General features: G+C 39.6%; 1 protein-coding gene and 1 non-coding gene across 3 annotated transcripts in view; both read right to left on the bottom strand.

Annotated features, from left to right (window-relative positions):
• The window catches only part of PLS1 (plastin 1), a 116,557-nt gene that overhangs the window by 57,361 nt on the left and 40,253 nt on the right, over positions 1 to 18,943 (bottom strand). The window lies entirely within an intron of this gene.
• Positions 10,296 to 10,402, bottom strand: LOC133074260 (U6 spliceosomal RNA). Its single transcript, XR_009697113.1, has one exon. It is a non-coding gene; the product is annotated as a U6 spliceosomal RNA (small nuclear RNA).

Genomic DNA, 18,943 nt, shown 5'->3' with positions numbered 1-18,943 from the left:
ATCGGAGGCCAAGTGAAAAGTGGGCTTATTTTTCGTTACCTACTTTTAGTCATTTTTTTAGACTAAAGGCAGCCAAAATAAACAATAACTGTAAAACAATAGAAGTAATTGTGATGGAACTTCCCAGGTGGTCCAGTGGCTAAGACTCCATGTTCCCAATGCAGGGGACCCAGGTTTGATGCCTGGTCAGGGAACTAGATCCCACATGCTGCAACCAACAGTTTGTATGCCATAACTAAGACCCAGCACAGTCAGAAATATTTTTTTTTAAGAAGTAATTGTGGAAAGACAATGGAAACAAATAAATACTAGATATTTCCTTATGAGAAATTAGTATTTAAAATAAATACTAAAATATTTCCTTATGAGGCAAAATACTATGATTAAAATAGCAAAATAATTTATAGCTTTCTACAAAGGCATGAAGATTTAGCAGTAGAATGGTTAATGGAAAACATTTTGCCTCTTTCATAAGTGCAGAATCATGCATAAACATACAGTATCAATACTTCTCTAGATTGTTGCAAAATTATGATAATAATTAAGTACACTACAAAAAACTAAGTACACTACATAGTATGCCTTAACAAGCATTTTTATATTGCACAATAAACTTATCAGGAGTAACATAATGTTTGCTGAGGAAATACAGCTGTTGAATTTGATGTATAAAAAACTATTCTAGCTACATGATCCCAAATAATTTGCTTACTATGATGTTTCTCCATGGGAAAATGTTTCTGCCACAATAACATAGCACAGACTTTTTAAAACTTTGCGACCCCATGGACTGTAGCCCACCAGGCTCCTCTGTCCATGGAATTCTCCAGGCAAGAATACTAGAGTGAGTTGCCATTTCCTTCTCAGGGGATCTTCCCAACCCAAGGATACACTGCTAGCAAATTCTTTACTGTCTGAGCCACCAGGAAAGCCCCTAAAACTTTATGGAAGAGAATTAAATTTTCAAAGTAGTATGTAACATTTTAGAAGAAAACCCCAATGATCCTATAGCTAGTAGCCCAATATTTATTTTTCTTACTAGTCTCATAGTTAGATGATTAATACACTCTCTTAAATGCTTTGTGTCCATTCTCTTTCCTCACCACTCCATAAGGCAGGTACTGTCCTCATTTTGTAATTGACAAAGGGATGGTTCAGAGGATTGAATAACTTTCTCAATGTCCCAAAGTGAGGAACTCTCAGAGGCGCCTAACCAAGTTGTAGCAGAACCCTACTGTGTCTTATTCCTTCCTCTAGGCCAGTACGTTCTGAAGTCTCCCCAATGTTTATGGTTTTTATATCAAACCATAAAATGTGTAAATATGTAACTGTCCAATAATCATATAATAATTTATGTAATATATGAAGCATATATACCTGTGAAATAAGAATTTGCATTTTAAAAGAAATCAGCTTCTGTAAAATTCTTTGTAAAGTTCTGGGGAAAAACTTCTAATTAGATCAACTCATACTTATCGAGCACATAACTTGTCAGTCCTAAAACACTAAAACCCAGAGTCACTAGAATTCATTCTGCAGTTTTAGAAATGAAGCACACATCACTAATTGGTACCCAAACACCTGGCACTGATGCTCACCTACCTGGATGCCTGAGACAGCTCAGAACAGCATAGCTTTCCAAAGTTAGTCCTATAAAAAGGAGCCCAGAGACAGCCAGGATCACTGTCAGAGACTCAACAGCAGGGAAGGTTATGCTAGATTTTCTAGACAGGTACATCTTCCCATGACTTTTGACATATGTCCTATACATCTTCAATAATTTCAACTCTTCTTTCCTCCTGTTTTTTCTCTTTTTTAGCCCATATAATTTTAAATAACACCTTCTTTCACCAAGTAAAACCTTTCTTCCCTGTCTTAATTCTTAAGTGTACCATGACACAACCAAACATAAATTTGGAAAGTTAAAAGTATATTCTAAAAATGGACTTCTTAATTTAGATGAAATTGGATCTGATCTTTTCTCCTCCCTCAAATTTCTAGCTTCCCTGAACCTCTGAAAGCTTTACTAAATTAGTCTACGTAGCTCTTTATGGCTGGCAGGTTCTAAAGTTCTTTGGACAGTTTCAGAAAAAAAGGCATCAGAAACAACTCTGAGACCACCAAGACTTTGATGCCTTTCTACCAATCCCAAAGGCCCAAACTGTGAGGGACCAAAGCAGTCTTCACTGGTACTTTCTGGCTTCCCAGCTCTTCTGCTTTCCCTCCTCTCACTGTGGTCCTAGGTCCAGGTCACCCGAGATTCTGAATTCTTGAGGGAGCCACTGACTCAGGGGATGCAGCATTCCCCCTAGTCCATCTTCCAAAATTCCCTTTTTCCCTCACTCCCCCTTCTCTAGCATTGTAAACAACGATGGCAAATACTTAGAACTTTCAATGAGGCTGGAACTATGCTAAGCTCACCATTTACCATTCTTCTACTGATGGAACATCCTCCCTTAAAATGTAAATTAGAAGACTATTGAGATTAGACAACCTGCCCAAGGAAGGCAGACAAAATAAAAGATTAAAAAACAAATCAGTTTCTTAACCTAAGCTCTCAAATTCTATATACAGTTCAATTAATATCCCTGTCCCTATTCTCTCACTGCAAGCATCACAGGTAGTTCCTAGCACACGTAGTTTTGAAGAAAGGGTTGATGACCAATTGACACTTATGTATGAGTGGCTAACAAACCCTCAAGGTGTTAAATTATTCCAACCGTATTTATATTTTAAGGGCAACTGCCTGTTTTCTTTAGTTGAATAATGGGTAAATACATGATTGTGTAATCAATAGAATATTTATACAACAGTAGATTAAATGAACTACTAAATTAACTACTGAATTAACTACTGAATTAACTAAATTAACTACTGAATTAAATAAATCCATCTGCTTCTTAAAAAAAATATTAAATGGAAAAAGCAAAGTGCTAAAGGATACATACAGTATACCAATTATTGTAAATTATGAAACACAGAATATATGTCATTTACATTATCATACATATGTAGTAAAACTTAAAAACACATGGGAAAGACACAATAAATTAATAATAGTGTTTGTCTATGGAGAAGGAGTTTCCCAGGTAGTGCTAGTGGCCACCTGCCAATGCAGGAGACTTAAGAGATGTGGATTCGATCCCTGGGTAGGGAAGATTCCCCAGAGGAGAGCATAGCAACCCACTCCAGTACTCTTGCATGGAGAATCCCATGGACAGCGGAGCCTGGCGGGCTACGATCCATAGGGTCAAAAAGACCCGGACATGATTGAAGTGACTTGGCACATGCATGAATGTGGAGAAGGAGGTAAGGGACACCTCTGTGGGCTAGAGCTGATCTTTTTTTTTTTTAATGATAAATTTGAAATAATTATGGTAAACTTTTAACATCTGTTTTAAATAATGCATTACTTTAATTTTTAAACTCAATAAAAATAATAAATAAAATAATAAAGATAACAAAAGAATGTGTTTTGAAAAGAAGAAAATTTCCCAAAGCCCCTCAGGGTTTGGGGGGGGAAATCTCTTTAATACTTTAATCATAAGCAATAAAAATAGTTAATAATATTGGGGCAGAATAATTTATTGAAACATAAACTTGTATTTATTCTCCCACCCCATTTAAAAAGCAATAACTAACTCTTGTCTTAGGAGTTCTGGCAGCCCAGAAGGCAAAAGAAGATTGGAAGTGGTGGTCCCTTCAGTCTTTGGACAGAAGCACAAAGCTTCTCAGGGCTCACTTAGGCTGGTTGTGCTGGGAATGGGGCGGCAGGAGAAGACCACCTCTGAGTAAGATGGAGAGGAAGAAAGATTATCCTGGTGGAAACAGAAGGGAAGCCGTGGATATGAGCAAAAAGCCCCGGGGAAGGCAGAGAGAAGGGACGAAATGCCACAGAACCTCTGCTGCAGGGACCCACGGGCTGAGCCGCGTGGGTGTTTCCCAGGCCCCCTCAGAGGATGAAAGACCAAGGATGGAAGCATTTCCTCCCAGCCTTTGCCGTCTCTAAGATCCCAAGACAACAGAGGCTGATAGGCAGATTCCAGGTGCCTAAGACTTGACAGGACTCAGGTAGGATGAGGCATCACAGTCAAAATAAAGTTGCTTTCAAGAACATAAAGAGAGAATTCCTTGGCTGTCCAGCTGTCAGGACTCCACACTCTTGCTGCCGATGGTGTGGGTTCAATCCCTGTTCCGGGAACTAAGAACCCCCAAGTCACGTGGCCAAAAAATAGAATATAAAGAAATGTGATATTTCTTTCCTACCTGACTTTTTTTTAATGGTAAAAGCCTTGATGGTGTCTCTCTAGAGAAGTGACTAGGATCAGAGGTTCCAGGGCATTTCAGTACCTTCTACTGGTGTCCCCTCCTTCCCTTCTTCACCAGCTGTGATCCTAGCTCCCACCACAGCCCTCCTCTTTGCCTGTTACATCCTATATTCAACTCTCCATTACAGTTGAAAGATCACAAGGTCACTGGAATATATCCCTATGTGAAAAAGTAAATGGCAAAGAAATATAAATTAATTGAAGAGTTTTCTTTCTGGTGTAAAGGAAACCTGGAAAAATATTTTCATCTGTCTGTACTATTTCCAGCAATTCCCTTTTCTGATCACATTTCACTGCATCATTTATTTTGTAAAAAGCAAACATTCATGTTCCATATCAACTTGTTCAGTTTTTCAAACCAGACAGGAAAGTCCACCAACTCACCAATGTAAGTGTAAACTGGGATACCACTGAGTTTGTTAAATATTAGTGTCCTACTCTACATACCAACCTGGATAGCCCTTTGGACAGAGAGAATTTTTAATGGGTACACTAATTCAAATTTTCCCTGAGCATCCTTCTGGTCTGACAGAACTGAGCTCAACTTCCTTATTCATTCTACAAGGGGCAGACATGTTAGGTAAACATTCCTAAAAAGTGATTAATTTGATTGCTAACAGCTAGAATTTTTTAAACCCCAAACTATTTTTTAAAATAGTAGTTATGGTTACTATGAATTAACTTTTTCTCAAATAAGCAAAATAACTTCCTAAGTGCCTGCCTGCACCATCCCAGAAAACATAATTAGACACCATTATGAGGAGTTAAGCCAGGATTAACACCTGGGATGAAGGGGTTTGGCTCCAAGTTGACTCATTTGTGACCTCTCAAAGTGAGGCCTGCCAATCTCCTGCAAAAACAAACAAGACAAATAATAACAATATTGTTATTGCTATCTTAACGTTGGGGCTCTTCCCCCCTTTAGTCTTCCCAAGTCTTAACCATCTCATTACTCCCCACACTACCAAGTTAACATAATTTCTGCCCCTAATTCTCAACCAACAGTTCACTCACCACTCCCGACACGTCCTTAACTCCTTCCCACCTGCCGTAGATATAAGCACCTCTGTCTTTTCCTTGCCTCTTATGTATTATCTACATACATTATTGTGATGGTGATGGATACAATAATACATTCATTATTGTATTCTTGAATATGTGTTGTCTTGTAACAGTCACATTTTGCTATTTTATTCTTATCTTCCTAACATTGCTGTCTCTTTGCAGGTAAAAGATATATGTTTTCTTCTTTTTGTGTTCCCCATGGTCTTATCATATTATATATGTGGGAAAAGATTAGTAAAATTTATTAATAGTGATATTTCCCTTCATAGAGCAGGAATGAAAAAGTGAAAGTGTCAGTTGCTTAGTCGTGTCCAACTCTTTGCAACCCCATAGACTTAAGACTGCCAGGCTCCTCTGTCCATGGAATCCTCCAGGCAGGAATACTGGAGTGGGGTGCCACGCCCTTCTCCAGGGGATCCTCCCAACCCAGGGATCGAACCCAGGTCTCCTGCATTAGCAGGCAGATTCTTTACCATCTGAGCCACCAGGGAAGCCCCAAGAGCAGGGATGGTACTAGGTCAAAAAAGGGCCAAACCAAACAATGGTCCATGGGAAATGTGTCACCAACAGATGGGTGAAAAGACTGAGTGGGGGTTTCAGCACCTCAGTAACCAGTCTTCACTCACTCACCTCCTTATTTTTTATTCAACAATGACTTACGAGCACCTGTTCATGGTGCTGAGTATTATAGGCACAAAGATGGCACTGAAATTTTGAACCCACATGGGTTCAAAGTCTTTCAAAATAATCTTTAGTCAACCTTTCCCTTAAATCTTGCAAAATAATTTTTGGCAACTTTTTCCTAGTTCAATTCAGTTGCTCAGTCATGTCCTACTCTTTGCAACTCCATGGACTGCAGTACATCAGGCTTCCCTGTCCATCACCAGCTCCATCAGCAAAGTAGAGAATAACAGAGAGAATCTGTATACATCTTGTCCCCACTCACTGCATGGGTCACCTCCATGACCAGCCTCAGTTACATTCATCACAGTTCTGTGTTTCTGTACACCTGAGCATAGAGTTGGGGTTGGCTTCTGAGCATTGAGTGGCTGCTAGAGTTTCCACCAAGATCTTTCTACATCCATTTACTTCAAAGCCCTATTATGAACCCCTAGTTGGGGAGCTTACATTCACTCAAATACTCAATGAATAAGTATTATTTGACTGGACTAATGAGATTTAAAGATGAATAAGAATCAGTCTCTTCCAAAACAACATTCAATATAATACTGACCAGGTTCAACTATAAACACCTGAGAAGCTTAACTAAACTCAGCTTAACTAAAACTGAGCTTGGGGTAAATGACAAAGTAATCTTATGATTACTTCTCTCTGATAAATTAGAATCAACTCCTAATTCATTTCCTGTTTTAATCCAGATTTAAAGGCACCTCTTATACACAACATATCATTTACTGTCGGGGTCACTCAGTATATATCACATATAGTCCTGGGTTGGAACTTTCTGAATGAATTGTAGCCAAGGCAATCATAGCATATGGAATAGAATACAAGAAGGCTAAAAGGGTGTGTGTGTGTGTCTGTACACATGCATGTGTATATATACAGCACATGCAAACATATGCATTGGAGAGAAAACAAGAATGAGAGAAAGAGACCAAAGACTTTTGAAGAAAACAGAAACAGGAGTTCTCAGAGAAGCATTTAGCAGGTGAAGGACTCATGTTGCAGCAAAACTCTCTTTCTTTATTTCTCCTTCTTTATTAAAACAAAGTGCAAATCAGAGCTGGGCATGACCCAAATCAAAATACTTATGTAAAAGCATGTGGTGAGTCAACAAGTATTTGGAGTCCAAAAGTGGACTCAGACCCAAAAAAAGCAGATTATACAGAAGGACTTGGAAAAAATAACTTTCCCAAGGACAGACACCAGAAGCTGCTGGCATCACAACTCTGACCTTCAATACTTTGTGTATAGGATTCGGTCATTAGAGCACAGAGGTTCAAATGTCATTTGACTTATGCAACTGAATGAGTAGTTGTGAAGCGTTTGTGTTGCTCACTGATTAAATGAGTGTGTAAAAAAATAATAATAATTTGGTGTCTTCTCACAATGCCCTTATCCGAGTTCTCCTCATTATTCCTGACTGAAACCAAATAAGTGCTGGTTCAGTTCTGAAACCCTAATACTTAGAGTGGGTGCAAGTGCAGAAGTGATAAAGCACTAGCTTAGGCAGAGAGGGACAATATGTAAGGCTCATCTCCCACCCTGTGCCCTCAGGTCCACCCGGACAGGTGTACTAAAGGACCCGCCATGCCTCCACGGAGTAGACACAGCTCCTCCACTGCAGCCTAAGGGGCAGGGAAAGCTCTGCCCCTCCGTTAGCCAAGGTTAGTAATCTTTTTTAAGTTGAGAAATAGGAAACTACATTAAATGGATAGCTAAAAGAAGGAAAGTTATGACCAACCTAGACAGCATATTAAAAGCAGAGACATTACTTTGTCAAGAAATGTCCATAGTCAAGGCTATGGTTTTTCCAGTAGTCATGTATGAGTTGGACTATAAAGAAAGCTGAGCACCAAAGAATTGATGCTTTTGAACTGTGGTGTTGGAGAAGACTCTTGAGAGTCCCTTGGACTGCAAGGAGATCCAACCAGTCCATCCTAAAGAAGTCCTGAGTGTTCATTGGAATGACTGATGTTGAAGCTGAAACTCCAATACTTTGGCCACCTGTTGCGAAGAGCTGACTCATTTGAAAAGACCCTGATGCTGGAAAAGATTGAGGGCAGGAGGAGAAGGGGACGACAGAGGACGAGATGGTTGGATGGCATCACCAACTCAATGGACATGAGTTTAGGGTAAACTCCAGGAGCTGGTGATGGACAGGGAAGCCTGGTGTGCTGCGGTTCACGGGGTTGCAAAGAGTCGGACACGACTGAATGACTGAACTGAACTGAAAAGATACAAAATAGAGTTTATTGATCAAAGCTTAAGTCAAGAATATGTATAGGAGATTGTGATTAGAACCACTGGAGGTGTGAAACAAAGGGAAGCCTTAGTCCCCAGTCTTCCTGAAGCTTCAAGCTCTAAATTCAAAATTAAATTAATATAACTAACTTGAAAACTGAGGTCATTATGATCTATGAAGTGGCAATCAGTACTTCTCAGAGCCTACTGGCCAATGAAGCCCCATGACCCCAAGCTCAGCAATATCTTTGTTCTGCAAGCCATGGAAACTCTTCCCAGTTAATGAAGTCCAAGATGAGGGGAGAGGTCCCTACAACCTGTATAGGAGGTCCCTATATCTGACTCCCCATTCTCACCCCTTTTCTTGATGTGTCCATGATGCTAACCGGGGCTTTAAAAGGGAAAGCTAAGGCAGAGCTCCAATGAACTGTTGTCTAGCAGAATCAGGCCCAAAGTTGCCTGATCTTCTGGTGTTTAAAGGGAAGCCAGAAATTCTTCTTTTTTTCCTTCAGAAATCCACATTTTTATGTGAACTTTGATTTTCAAATTTAGCAAACAATTTGAATTATTATAACACCAGGGTTATCAAACTAGAACTCTGGTCTATTAATTTTGGTTCTGCAGCTCCCTAATTTTCAGTTATCCCACTTGGCCCCTCTAAGGGCCTCAGAGAAAATGCTGTGTCTCTCTAGAAACACTCCAAACAAATTAGCTCATTCTAAGGGCCAGAGGAAAATATTTAGTCCCTTGATGCGTGAAAACACAACCTCAGTTGTGTACCACTCACGACATCCCTGATCCCAACGAGGGACATTTCCAAGGGTCAGTTCCACTGCGAGAAGAGGGACCAGCATGTCATGAGCCCATCAATCAGATTCCCAGTCAGGTAACTGGATCTGCCTTCCATCCCAGGATCTTTTCTTCTCATTTATTTTTTATATCCCATCTACTCTCCCCCACCCCCACCCCCACTTTAGGACTTCTCTGGTTGAGAAAATTCAATACAAAGTGTTACCCAAGTTCCTATCATATTGTGTTACAATATCAACACTTCAAGTATTATTTTCTTCACATGCTTTGTTTCTTCTCTAGCAACTGTCTCTGAACTTCTGGTAACAGCATTAACTTTATTTTGGGGGTTCTACTCGTTCCCTATCATCTATCCAAGCCGTTTGAACAAAGCTCCGGGTCCTTTTCAGCCACAGTGATTTGGTTCAGGGACAGGCATAACACCTAGTTGGAGCCAACAAGACAGAAGAAAGCTTTTGTGAAACTTTCTATAATGGGAGGCCTACACACTCCCCTGGATCCCTATTGACGAGGATATAGAGGCCAGAGCATCTGTAGCCATCCTGCCTCCATGAAGAAAGAACCCAGGACTGAGAATGAGGCTAAAACCAACACTCAGAAGAAAGCAGAGACAATGAGTAAAGAGAAAACACATCTGGCAGGGCTGAATCTTGAATCCCACCATGCTAAAGCCTTTGTGCTTTTTCCAGCTACTTGAAACTATATTTTAACGCCAGTTCAACTGGGTTTCTGTTACTTGCAACAATGAGTCCAAACTGATAACAAAGAGCAATGACATACATAATTTAGGAAAAGAAAATGATAAAGGTGGGTGTCATTTCCTCAAAGGATAGATATTTGGACATCCTGAATTGGGAAAGAAATTAACCATAATTATATTTTCTGAATAGAGTTACACTTCGATAAGAAACATTTTTTCACAACTTGTAATTTACCCCCACCACACCTAATCCCAGAAATTCAGGGCATCAGTTGGTTTACAATTGCTCCCACAGCAATCATCAGCGTTAAGAGTATATTCATAGCCTAAATGCCTCCCAGTCTATATGGCTTCTTTGTACTGTTTTTTTTCCTTCTCTTTATCCACAAAGGTTTTTTCTACTTCTCTCACAAGTCACTTCTTTTTTATTGGAGGGGGGGGGGGGGCGTTGTTTTTTTTTTTTTTTTAATATGGAACACTTCACGAATTTGCGTGTCATCCTTGCACAGGGGCCATGCTAGTCTTCTCTGTATCGTTCCAATTTTAGTATATGTGCTGCCGAAGCGAGCACTCATAAGTCACTTCTAACTGGAGATGATAAACTAAGTAGTAAAATATAGTATGAGAAATGACAGATGTTTCTGGTATGAGGCAGGGCACGACAATCTAGTTACAATAAGGAACATTCAAAGTCAACAAATCATTAAAATCAGGAAATTACTAACTCAATGCACGTAGAAGGGAAAAAAACAAGTAATTTACATACATCTCTAAGAGAAAAAAAAAAAACACACAAGATGTTTGCAGATTTATCCCATGCTCAACCCAAAATAGGTACCCTCAGGCATCAAGTCCCTGAAAGTTAGTGCAATTTCCAAAGGGATACTTAACCCAGACCGCAGTAGGACTCATGCTATAATTTGCTGTGTGGACCAGTAATGTGCTTCCAACATACAAAGGGAACAAGAAAGATGCATGGCAGACAGGATTTAGGAATGAATGAGGCTGAATAAATAAAACTCTTTATCTATTCTTATAATAGCATTTTTATACATTATCAGATATCATATGGCTTCTCAAGGAAATTGGCCTGAAATAAACTTTGGGTATGTATATTAGAAATGACAGAGCTTTCTTTCTTTTCTGTACTTAGATCAGATTTAATATTGTTTAAATCATCTAAACCCTTCCTGATTTTTTTTTTTTTGTCTTCTATCGGTTACTGAGAATTTTCTCATTCTTGTAAATTTCCCAATGTAATTGCAAATTTGTGTCTTTCTCCTTTTTGTTTAATTTTTGCTCTCCCTCTGTGTATGTGTGTGTTAGGTGCATATAAATGTGGAACTGTTATATCCTCTGATGGACTGACCCATTTCTATTATAAAATGCTAAACGTTAACTTTGCTATTTTGAAATAAATTCAGGCTTACAAGAAGTTGTAAAAATTGTGAAAAGTGTCTCCATATACCTTTTACCCATCTTCCCCAAATGTTAACGTTGTATATAAACATAGTACACATCAAATCCAAGAAATTAATGTTGATATGACTAATAAACAACAGACTTTATTAAAATGCTACACTTTAGGACTTCTTGCCTCAAAACTTTCTTTGACAGTAGTATAACTTTCTTTGGATTAGTGCTTCTTTCTTTCAGTTTTCCTGAATCCTTTTTAAGACATAGCTCTTATAAGCATTATATTATCAATTTAATATCAAATATCCAAGCAATTTTTATCTTTAAACAGGAATATTTACTTAACTAAACTTAATGTAATTACTAATGTGTTTAGACATAAGGCTACCACCTTATAATTTGTTTTCTATTTTCCCACCTGTTTTATCTTTCTATCCTTTCTTGATTTCTTTGGAATTAATAAGAGTATCTTCTTTTTTTCTAGTTTTCTCCTCTATTAGCTTCTTTATCAAGTCTATTTCCTGCTTTTATCATTGTTTTGGACTTCCAGTTTACAAAAATTTCCTGAGACAACACTATATTGCTGTTTAAAATTACACAAGCTGCCTAATTATCCTCTTTTCCCTGCCATCCCACTCTTGGGCATATATTCAGAGGAAAACATGGTCCAAAAAGATACATGCACCCCAATGTCCATGGCAGCACCACCTGCAACAGCCAAGACATGGAAGCAACCTAAATGTCCATCTACAGAGGAATAGATAAAGATGTGGCCTGCATATACAATAGGCAATTACTCAGTCATTAAGAATGAAATAATGCTATTTGCAGCAACATGAAGGGATTGTCATATATGATTATCATATTGAGTGAAGAAAGTCAGAGAAAGAGAAATATGGTACCATGTCCCTTAGATGCGGAATCTTGAAAGAAATGATACAAATGAACTTATTTACAAAACAGAAACAGACTCACAGACTGAGGATGAATTTATGGTTACCACCAGAGGGTATGAATAGGGGGAAGGGATAATTAGGGAGTTTGGTGTAAACATGTATACACTGCTATATTTAAAATGAATAAACAAGAACTGCTGTATAGCTCAGGGAACTCTGCTCAATATTATGTAATAGCTTAATGGGAAATGAATTTGAAAAAGAATAGATACATGTATATGAGTAAAAAAAAAAAGAAAGAAATTCTAGAGAAGGAAATCATTCCAAAAGTTCATGTTTCCCAGAAAGTATTCTCTCTTGTCCTTTTTGTCCCTCTAAACTACATTCAATTTCCTTCATCAGATTACAGCCTCAACAATTTTGACTAAACCTATGCCTCCAGACTCTACTCTTTCCCTGTGAGCAATTCTTGTTTCCCACTCTATCCTGAGAAGGGCCTTCTCTTTCTCTTCAGGCCTCTTCTTGATGGTCCCATAATTTTCCTTCATGTTACTTCCTATTTCTAAGCACAGCTCAAACTTCACCATGACTTCCTTCATTGCCTTCATTTCATTTTAGCACATGTTTATTGAGAACATCTGTGGTGCTTGATGTTGTACTAAGTTCTGGAGGCAATCAAATGCTGACTAACACAGGGGCCACAAAGAATTTACAATCTAGGAAGGGAGTCAATAAACCATAGCTGACAGCAATGGCAAATGCATGAGACTCCCTCACCCACTGCCAACATGACTCCAATTGCCAGTTCTTACCCAGGGAGCCTGGAGTGCCTTCAGGATCCCCTTTTCAATATGACCCTTCACAAAACTCCTATGAGCGGGTCAGGCCTCAAAATGAACTGAATGCCACCTCCACAACCCCAGTACAGGTTGGAATGAAAAAAAACAGGAAAGAATCTTCTGGAAGATTCAAGGAAAACTTTACAGAAGAGGCACTCTTTGAGACCTTGAAAAATGAATAATTATAGAGAGAAACATGCAAATCCCAGTTAAGGGAGAAAAGTCTTACAAAAGTCTCCCCTCAGGGCACAGGTATGACAAAATAGAATTTTTTTAAATTTATTTTTAATTGGAGGATAACTGCTTTATAATGTTTTGTTGGTTTTTGCCATGCAACAATGTGTACCAGCCACAAGTATACATATGTCCCCTCTGTCCCTCCCTCTTGTAAACCATAAGTACACATATACATACTCCCACCCCTCCCCACTCTACCCCTCTAGATTGTCAGAGAGCGCTGGGTTGAGCTCACAGCGTTATATAGCATCTTCCCACTAGCTATCTATTTCATATATGGTAACATGACTTAGCAGCAGCAGCAGCAATATGTAGGTTTCAATGCTACTCTCTCAATTCATCCCACCCTCTCCTTCCCTTGCTGTATCTACAAGTCTGTTCTCTATGTCTGCATCTCTGGGAATCCTTAACTAAGTATCTATGTCATATTAGAGCATCTTATCACCATCTAAGTTTTAATTACAGAAGAAATGTAAGATATACCATTGCCTTCAAGAAACTTAAAATTTTCAGGGTGATAAGATGATGCAATACAATGTAAATACTCATTTTAAAAATCCATTTTTAACTCCTTGATGACAATGATGTTGAGTGATCCTATTCAAAAAGTGTCACTCCTTTGAAAGTCTTTAACTTTTCTCTTAGCCCTTTTGCCTATGGTAATTTCCATTTCTTTTTTTTTTATGGTAATTTCCATTTCTGACATAAAAAAAAAAACCCTGCTATCTTTAAAGATGGCTGCATGCAACACTTTGTATTTAGAACAGACCCACATAGACCAATCTGAAATCTCTTCTTTTTTCCATTCAAGTAAGACAAAAGTCACCTTTTTTGCACCTCAGGAAACAAATTATATTCTTCAAGTCACACTGTCTAGAGAGGACTTTTCTATGATCAAGGACTCTTGGCTTCATATGTGTTCCCTTACCTACTGACAATAGAAACGTTAATCTATCTGCTTGGTATTGGTGCCAATTAAGGTATTTTGATTGCAAGCAATAAGGGCCTGCACTGGGGGTTGGCTCAAAGAATGGAGAGAGGGTTAAACAAGCAGGCTCTCGAAGGGCTGGTGCCTGGAAGGTCTAAGGAGACCCACAGTAGACACTATGATGTTCCACTTTGGAATGCTAGCTCCAGATGCCTCAGCCATCCATGGAGGACAGGCTCATTCCCAGGATGGGGAGTCTGACTGGCAGAGCCCAGGCCTCATGCCCATCCCAGTGATCAGAGGATACCAGGAAAACAAGACCTGCAGCTGTAGAGAATCTCATTTGCCTTCACGCCTCTGTGTTTGCATGAAGCCAAGATAAAAGTTTAAATCTGATTCCAAAGCAAATGCAAGCACTCCTGACAATCTCCTGACCTGAACGAATCTCACGCAATCAAAAACACCTGAAGGTGCTTCTCTGGTGACTCAGTGGTAAAGAACTCACCTGCCAATTCGATCCTTGACCTGGGAAGATCCCACATGTCGGGGAGCAACTAAACCCATGTGCCACCAACTACTGAGCCTGCGCTCCAGAGCCTGGGAGCTGCTACTACTGAGCCCATGTGCTGCAACTACAGAAGCTGGCACATCCTAGAGCCCAAGGTCTGCAATGAAGAGCCCTGGCTCACCAAGACTAGAGAAAGCCGGTGCAGCAACAAAGACCCAGCACAACCAAAACTAAATAAATAAATACAGGTTAAGATTGAAGAAGACACCAGAAGGTCATACAAACCTGACTCATAAAATCTCCCCCAAGACCCCCATCTCCAAACAAGACACAGCACTCACACACAACGGAAGTCCCAACAAAGCAAGGGAGACTGGGGCGGTCACAAAGGCCAAGCTCTGTTCTGAGCAGTACACATACTGTCTCATTTAATCCTCATTGCAACAGTATCAGGTTGGTAATATTATAATCCCCCTTTTACAATTAAAGCAATTGAGGCCAAAAGCTTCCCAATAAGTGGCAGAGCTGGGGTTCAAACTCAGGGAGTCTGCCAAGTCCAGATCCTTCACTACATATTGCCTTCATAGCAGTAGACTCCATCTATTCCTTCCCATCCCTATATCTCAAGTTATACATCCTGTGGTCTTTTCCTGTTACAAGCTGCCCTAGAACCCTCCTTGTCAGGATAAACTGTTAGGACGAAGTGTGGCTACAGGGTGATCTGTCTTTCTAGAAACTCATGGAATGGGTGGAAGGGTTTGAATGAGCTTTGGGGAAGTGATATGAATTATTTCACAACACCTTTTTTTTTTTTTTTTTTTGGTCTCTGGACAAGTACTTTGCTCCTATTTTCCATGTATGACTTAGTCATGGGAAAGTATACACTAGGGAGATAACTGCCTATATTGTTATGGCCTATATTGCCAAATATCTCATTTAGAATGAACGCCTCAACACCAATATCAAAGTGCTGTCAGAGAAAGGAATCCATGAGTCATTTCCCAGTGCTCTGGAATAAACTGGGCCTTACCTGCTGCTAGTTTATTATTCCTTTTCTCCTGATTCTAGCCAAGAAACTCTATGTAAATAATTCACAGCAACACAGAAATTCCGGTCCAACTTGTGTCCAAGTGAGCAGTGGAGTCCTCCCCAGGGTGCTTCTGTGTCAGCGTCTGAACTTCAACCCCCAAAGCACACACGGCTGGTGCTCGGAACACACTTTAAAGTCTGCATGTTTTATGCAGAAAAATTAAACTAGTATTTTCCAGAATTGACCCTCTGAGGTCCTTTACATTACAACCTGCAGAATCCAACTCTGACATTTCTTTATTAACATGGAAGGAATTATCATTTGTAAGTGTGTGTTTTCAAGGATCCATAGAAGTCTTACCTAAAACCCTAAGTTTCTACAAATTATGAATAAAAATCATTAGTACTGAAAAATATTTTCAAATGCAAAGGATACAATAAGACAAAAATTCAACTATCAAAATGTAACACGATTTTCTTAAAAAGTACCACTAGAAAACAAATCTATAGTTTTATCATTCTTTTAACAGCCTGTGTGCTGCCAGTGAAGGGTTCTAACAGCCAAACAGAACAAGTTAAAGTCTTTTCCTATTCACAAGAGATGGGTACCCTCACAGTACAACTAGGTATTTGCTCAAGAATTATGAAGTTCCTTTGCTATCAGAGAATGGAAGAAAGCAGTACTCACTACCAGCTCAGGAAATTTTCTCACCAGAATCTTGGCACTACAAAAATTAATAACAGCACTATATATTTGCCAAGCATTTTATACTTTCCAAAGTAGATTCACAGTGATCACCTCATTCTTAGACATAAAGAAATCTAGACACAATGAATTTTAATTATTTATAACACTGATAAAATCCAGTCCACACTTCTTACTCCACAGAGAAAGAGCTGGCACTCAGACTGAGGAGTAAAATGTGTTCAGAGTTCCAGACAAGTCATCATCAATGCTGGATGAGAAGATGTACATCAAAAGAGAACTCAAAGGAAAAACCCTTAGAGAAAAATACAGTCAAAATTAAGACACACAGGCATTAATGTTTATATGCCATCAGTTATATAGCTTTAGAAATTAACAAGTGCACTATTACTATAAAAGATGTTAAGTATTGATAGTTTAATTAGTCAAAAACAAATAAGGACAAAAGAATTTGAAAAAAAAATTAAGTTGTAGCAACTTCCCTGGCAGTCTAGTGGTTAAGACACCATGCTTTCAAGGCAGGGGGCACAGATTTGACTCCTGGTCAGGGAACTAAGATTTTGCACGCCTTGTGGTGTGGCCAAAAAAAAAAATAGGAAAAAAAAATTAACTTGTAAGGGTATAATATTTTCTACGACCCTCAGAATATACCCTTTGTTTTCTTAAATTAAATCAAAGTCAGCTCTAAGGCCTACTCAGTATCACTTGAGAAGACCAACACCAGTTGTCACATAGATTCTTTTCCACTCTCTTGAGTTATAACAGGACCTCAGAGAATATACGAGAACAGGAACAACAAAAAGAACCCTTGCATCATCAGTAAGCAAGAGAGATGCTTCCTCTTTTAGATTTATGTCATACATTTAAAAGCACAGGCATCGGACATCCTGGTGGTCGAGTGGTTAAGACTCTTCATTTCCAGTGCAAAGTGTGTGGGTTCTCCTGGTCGGGGAACTAAGATCAGATAGGCCACATGATGGAGCCAAGTCCTGGGGCCAAAAGAGAAAACAAAATTTAAACTAAACTAAAAAAGAAGGAGAAAGTCACTGGCATCCACCCTCCCCGTTACAAGCCAGAAACAGTGACCTTTCCTCCCAGGGTCAGTCCCAGTCACTTGGGACATCTCCTACAGCTGCACTCTCCCCAGCGGTAAGCCTCAAAGTCATCTCGACTCTATTACTCTCTGCCTTCCAAAACCAGTAACTTACCACCAAAACCAAATTCTGGAATATTCCTCTCCACTCCACTGCCTTAGTCCAGCAATCTGTTGCCTTGTGAGGGCTACCTCAGAAGGTTCACGTCTGCTCTCCCTGACTGTCCTCATCCAGTCTTTGACTCTTACTCTATGCCCATCAGCTTCAACATATTTCTGTTAGGTAGAGCCAATCTAACAATGCATTGAATAAGAAATATGGAGAGGTAGGGGAAAAAAAGAAATATGGAGAGGTAGGAAAAAAAAAGAAATATGGAGAGGTAGGAAAAAAAAAGAAATATGGAGAGGTAGAGAAGAAAATTTACATTGCACAGTTCAGTTCAGTTGCTCAGTCATGTCTGACTCTTTGAGACCCCACTGACTGCAGCACACCAGGCTTCCCAGTCCATCACCAACTCCTGGAGCTTGCTCAAACTCATGTCCATCAAAGCAGTGATGCCATCAAACCATCTCATCCTCTGTTATCCCCTTCTCCTCCTGCCTTCAATCTTTCCCAACATCAGGGTCCTTTCCAATAAGTCAGTTCTTCATATCAGGTGGCCAAACCATTGGACCTTCAGCTTCAGCACCAGTCCTTCCAATGAATATGCAGGATTGATTTCCTTTAGGATAGACTGGTTTGATCTCCTTGCAGTCCAAGGGACTCTCAAGAGTCTTCTCTAACAACACAGTTCAAAAGCATCAAACTGCACACCACTGGGGAAAACTCTGCTAATTTTTCCTTAATTATCCCATCTCTCCTGAAAACTCCCCTCTGGGAGAAGGCCTCCTTCTCTACCACAACTCCTGAACTGTCCCCTCTCTGGGCTTCAGTCTGCTGTCCTTAGTCTCTAACCCTAATCATTTATCTTACATGGAGCAGTTCAACTCTTTCCTCAGCTTCTACCATGTACAGCCTTTCACCCATCACCCAACACAACTCCCACCTACGGATCTAACTTCCTTACAAGACAGCAGGGGAATAGCAAGTAACAAAGAGGACAAGATAGTTAGAGGATAAGCTCCAAATGTGACTGTTTAAGAAAAAATGTTAACTGAGAAATCACTAACCTACTGAAAGATCTTTTTTTTTTTTTTCCTTGCACCATATGGCATGCAGGATCTTTGTTCCCCAACCAGGGGTCAAACCCAAGACGCCTGCATTGGGAGCATTGGAGTCTTAACCGCTGGACTTCCAGGAAAGTCCCTGAAAATATCTTTTTTAAATGACCATTAAGCTAAATGACTGGCATGACCGACTCAATGGACATGAGTTTGAGCTAACTACAGGAGACAGTAAAGGACAGGGAAGCCTGGAGTGCTGCAGTCCACGGGGTCGCAGAGAGTCAGACACGACTGAA

The sequence above is a fragment of the Dama dama genome, chromosome 19, assembly GCF_033118175.1.
Source record: "Dama dama isolate Ldn47 chromosome 19, ASM3311817v1, whole genome shotgun sequence".
Lineage (NCBI taxonomy): Eukaryota > Metazoa > Chordata > Mammalia > Artiodactyla > Cervidae > Dama > Dama dama.
This window is presented reverse-complemented; position numbering and strand designations above follow the sequence as displayed.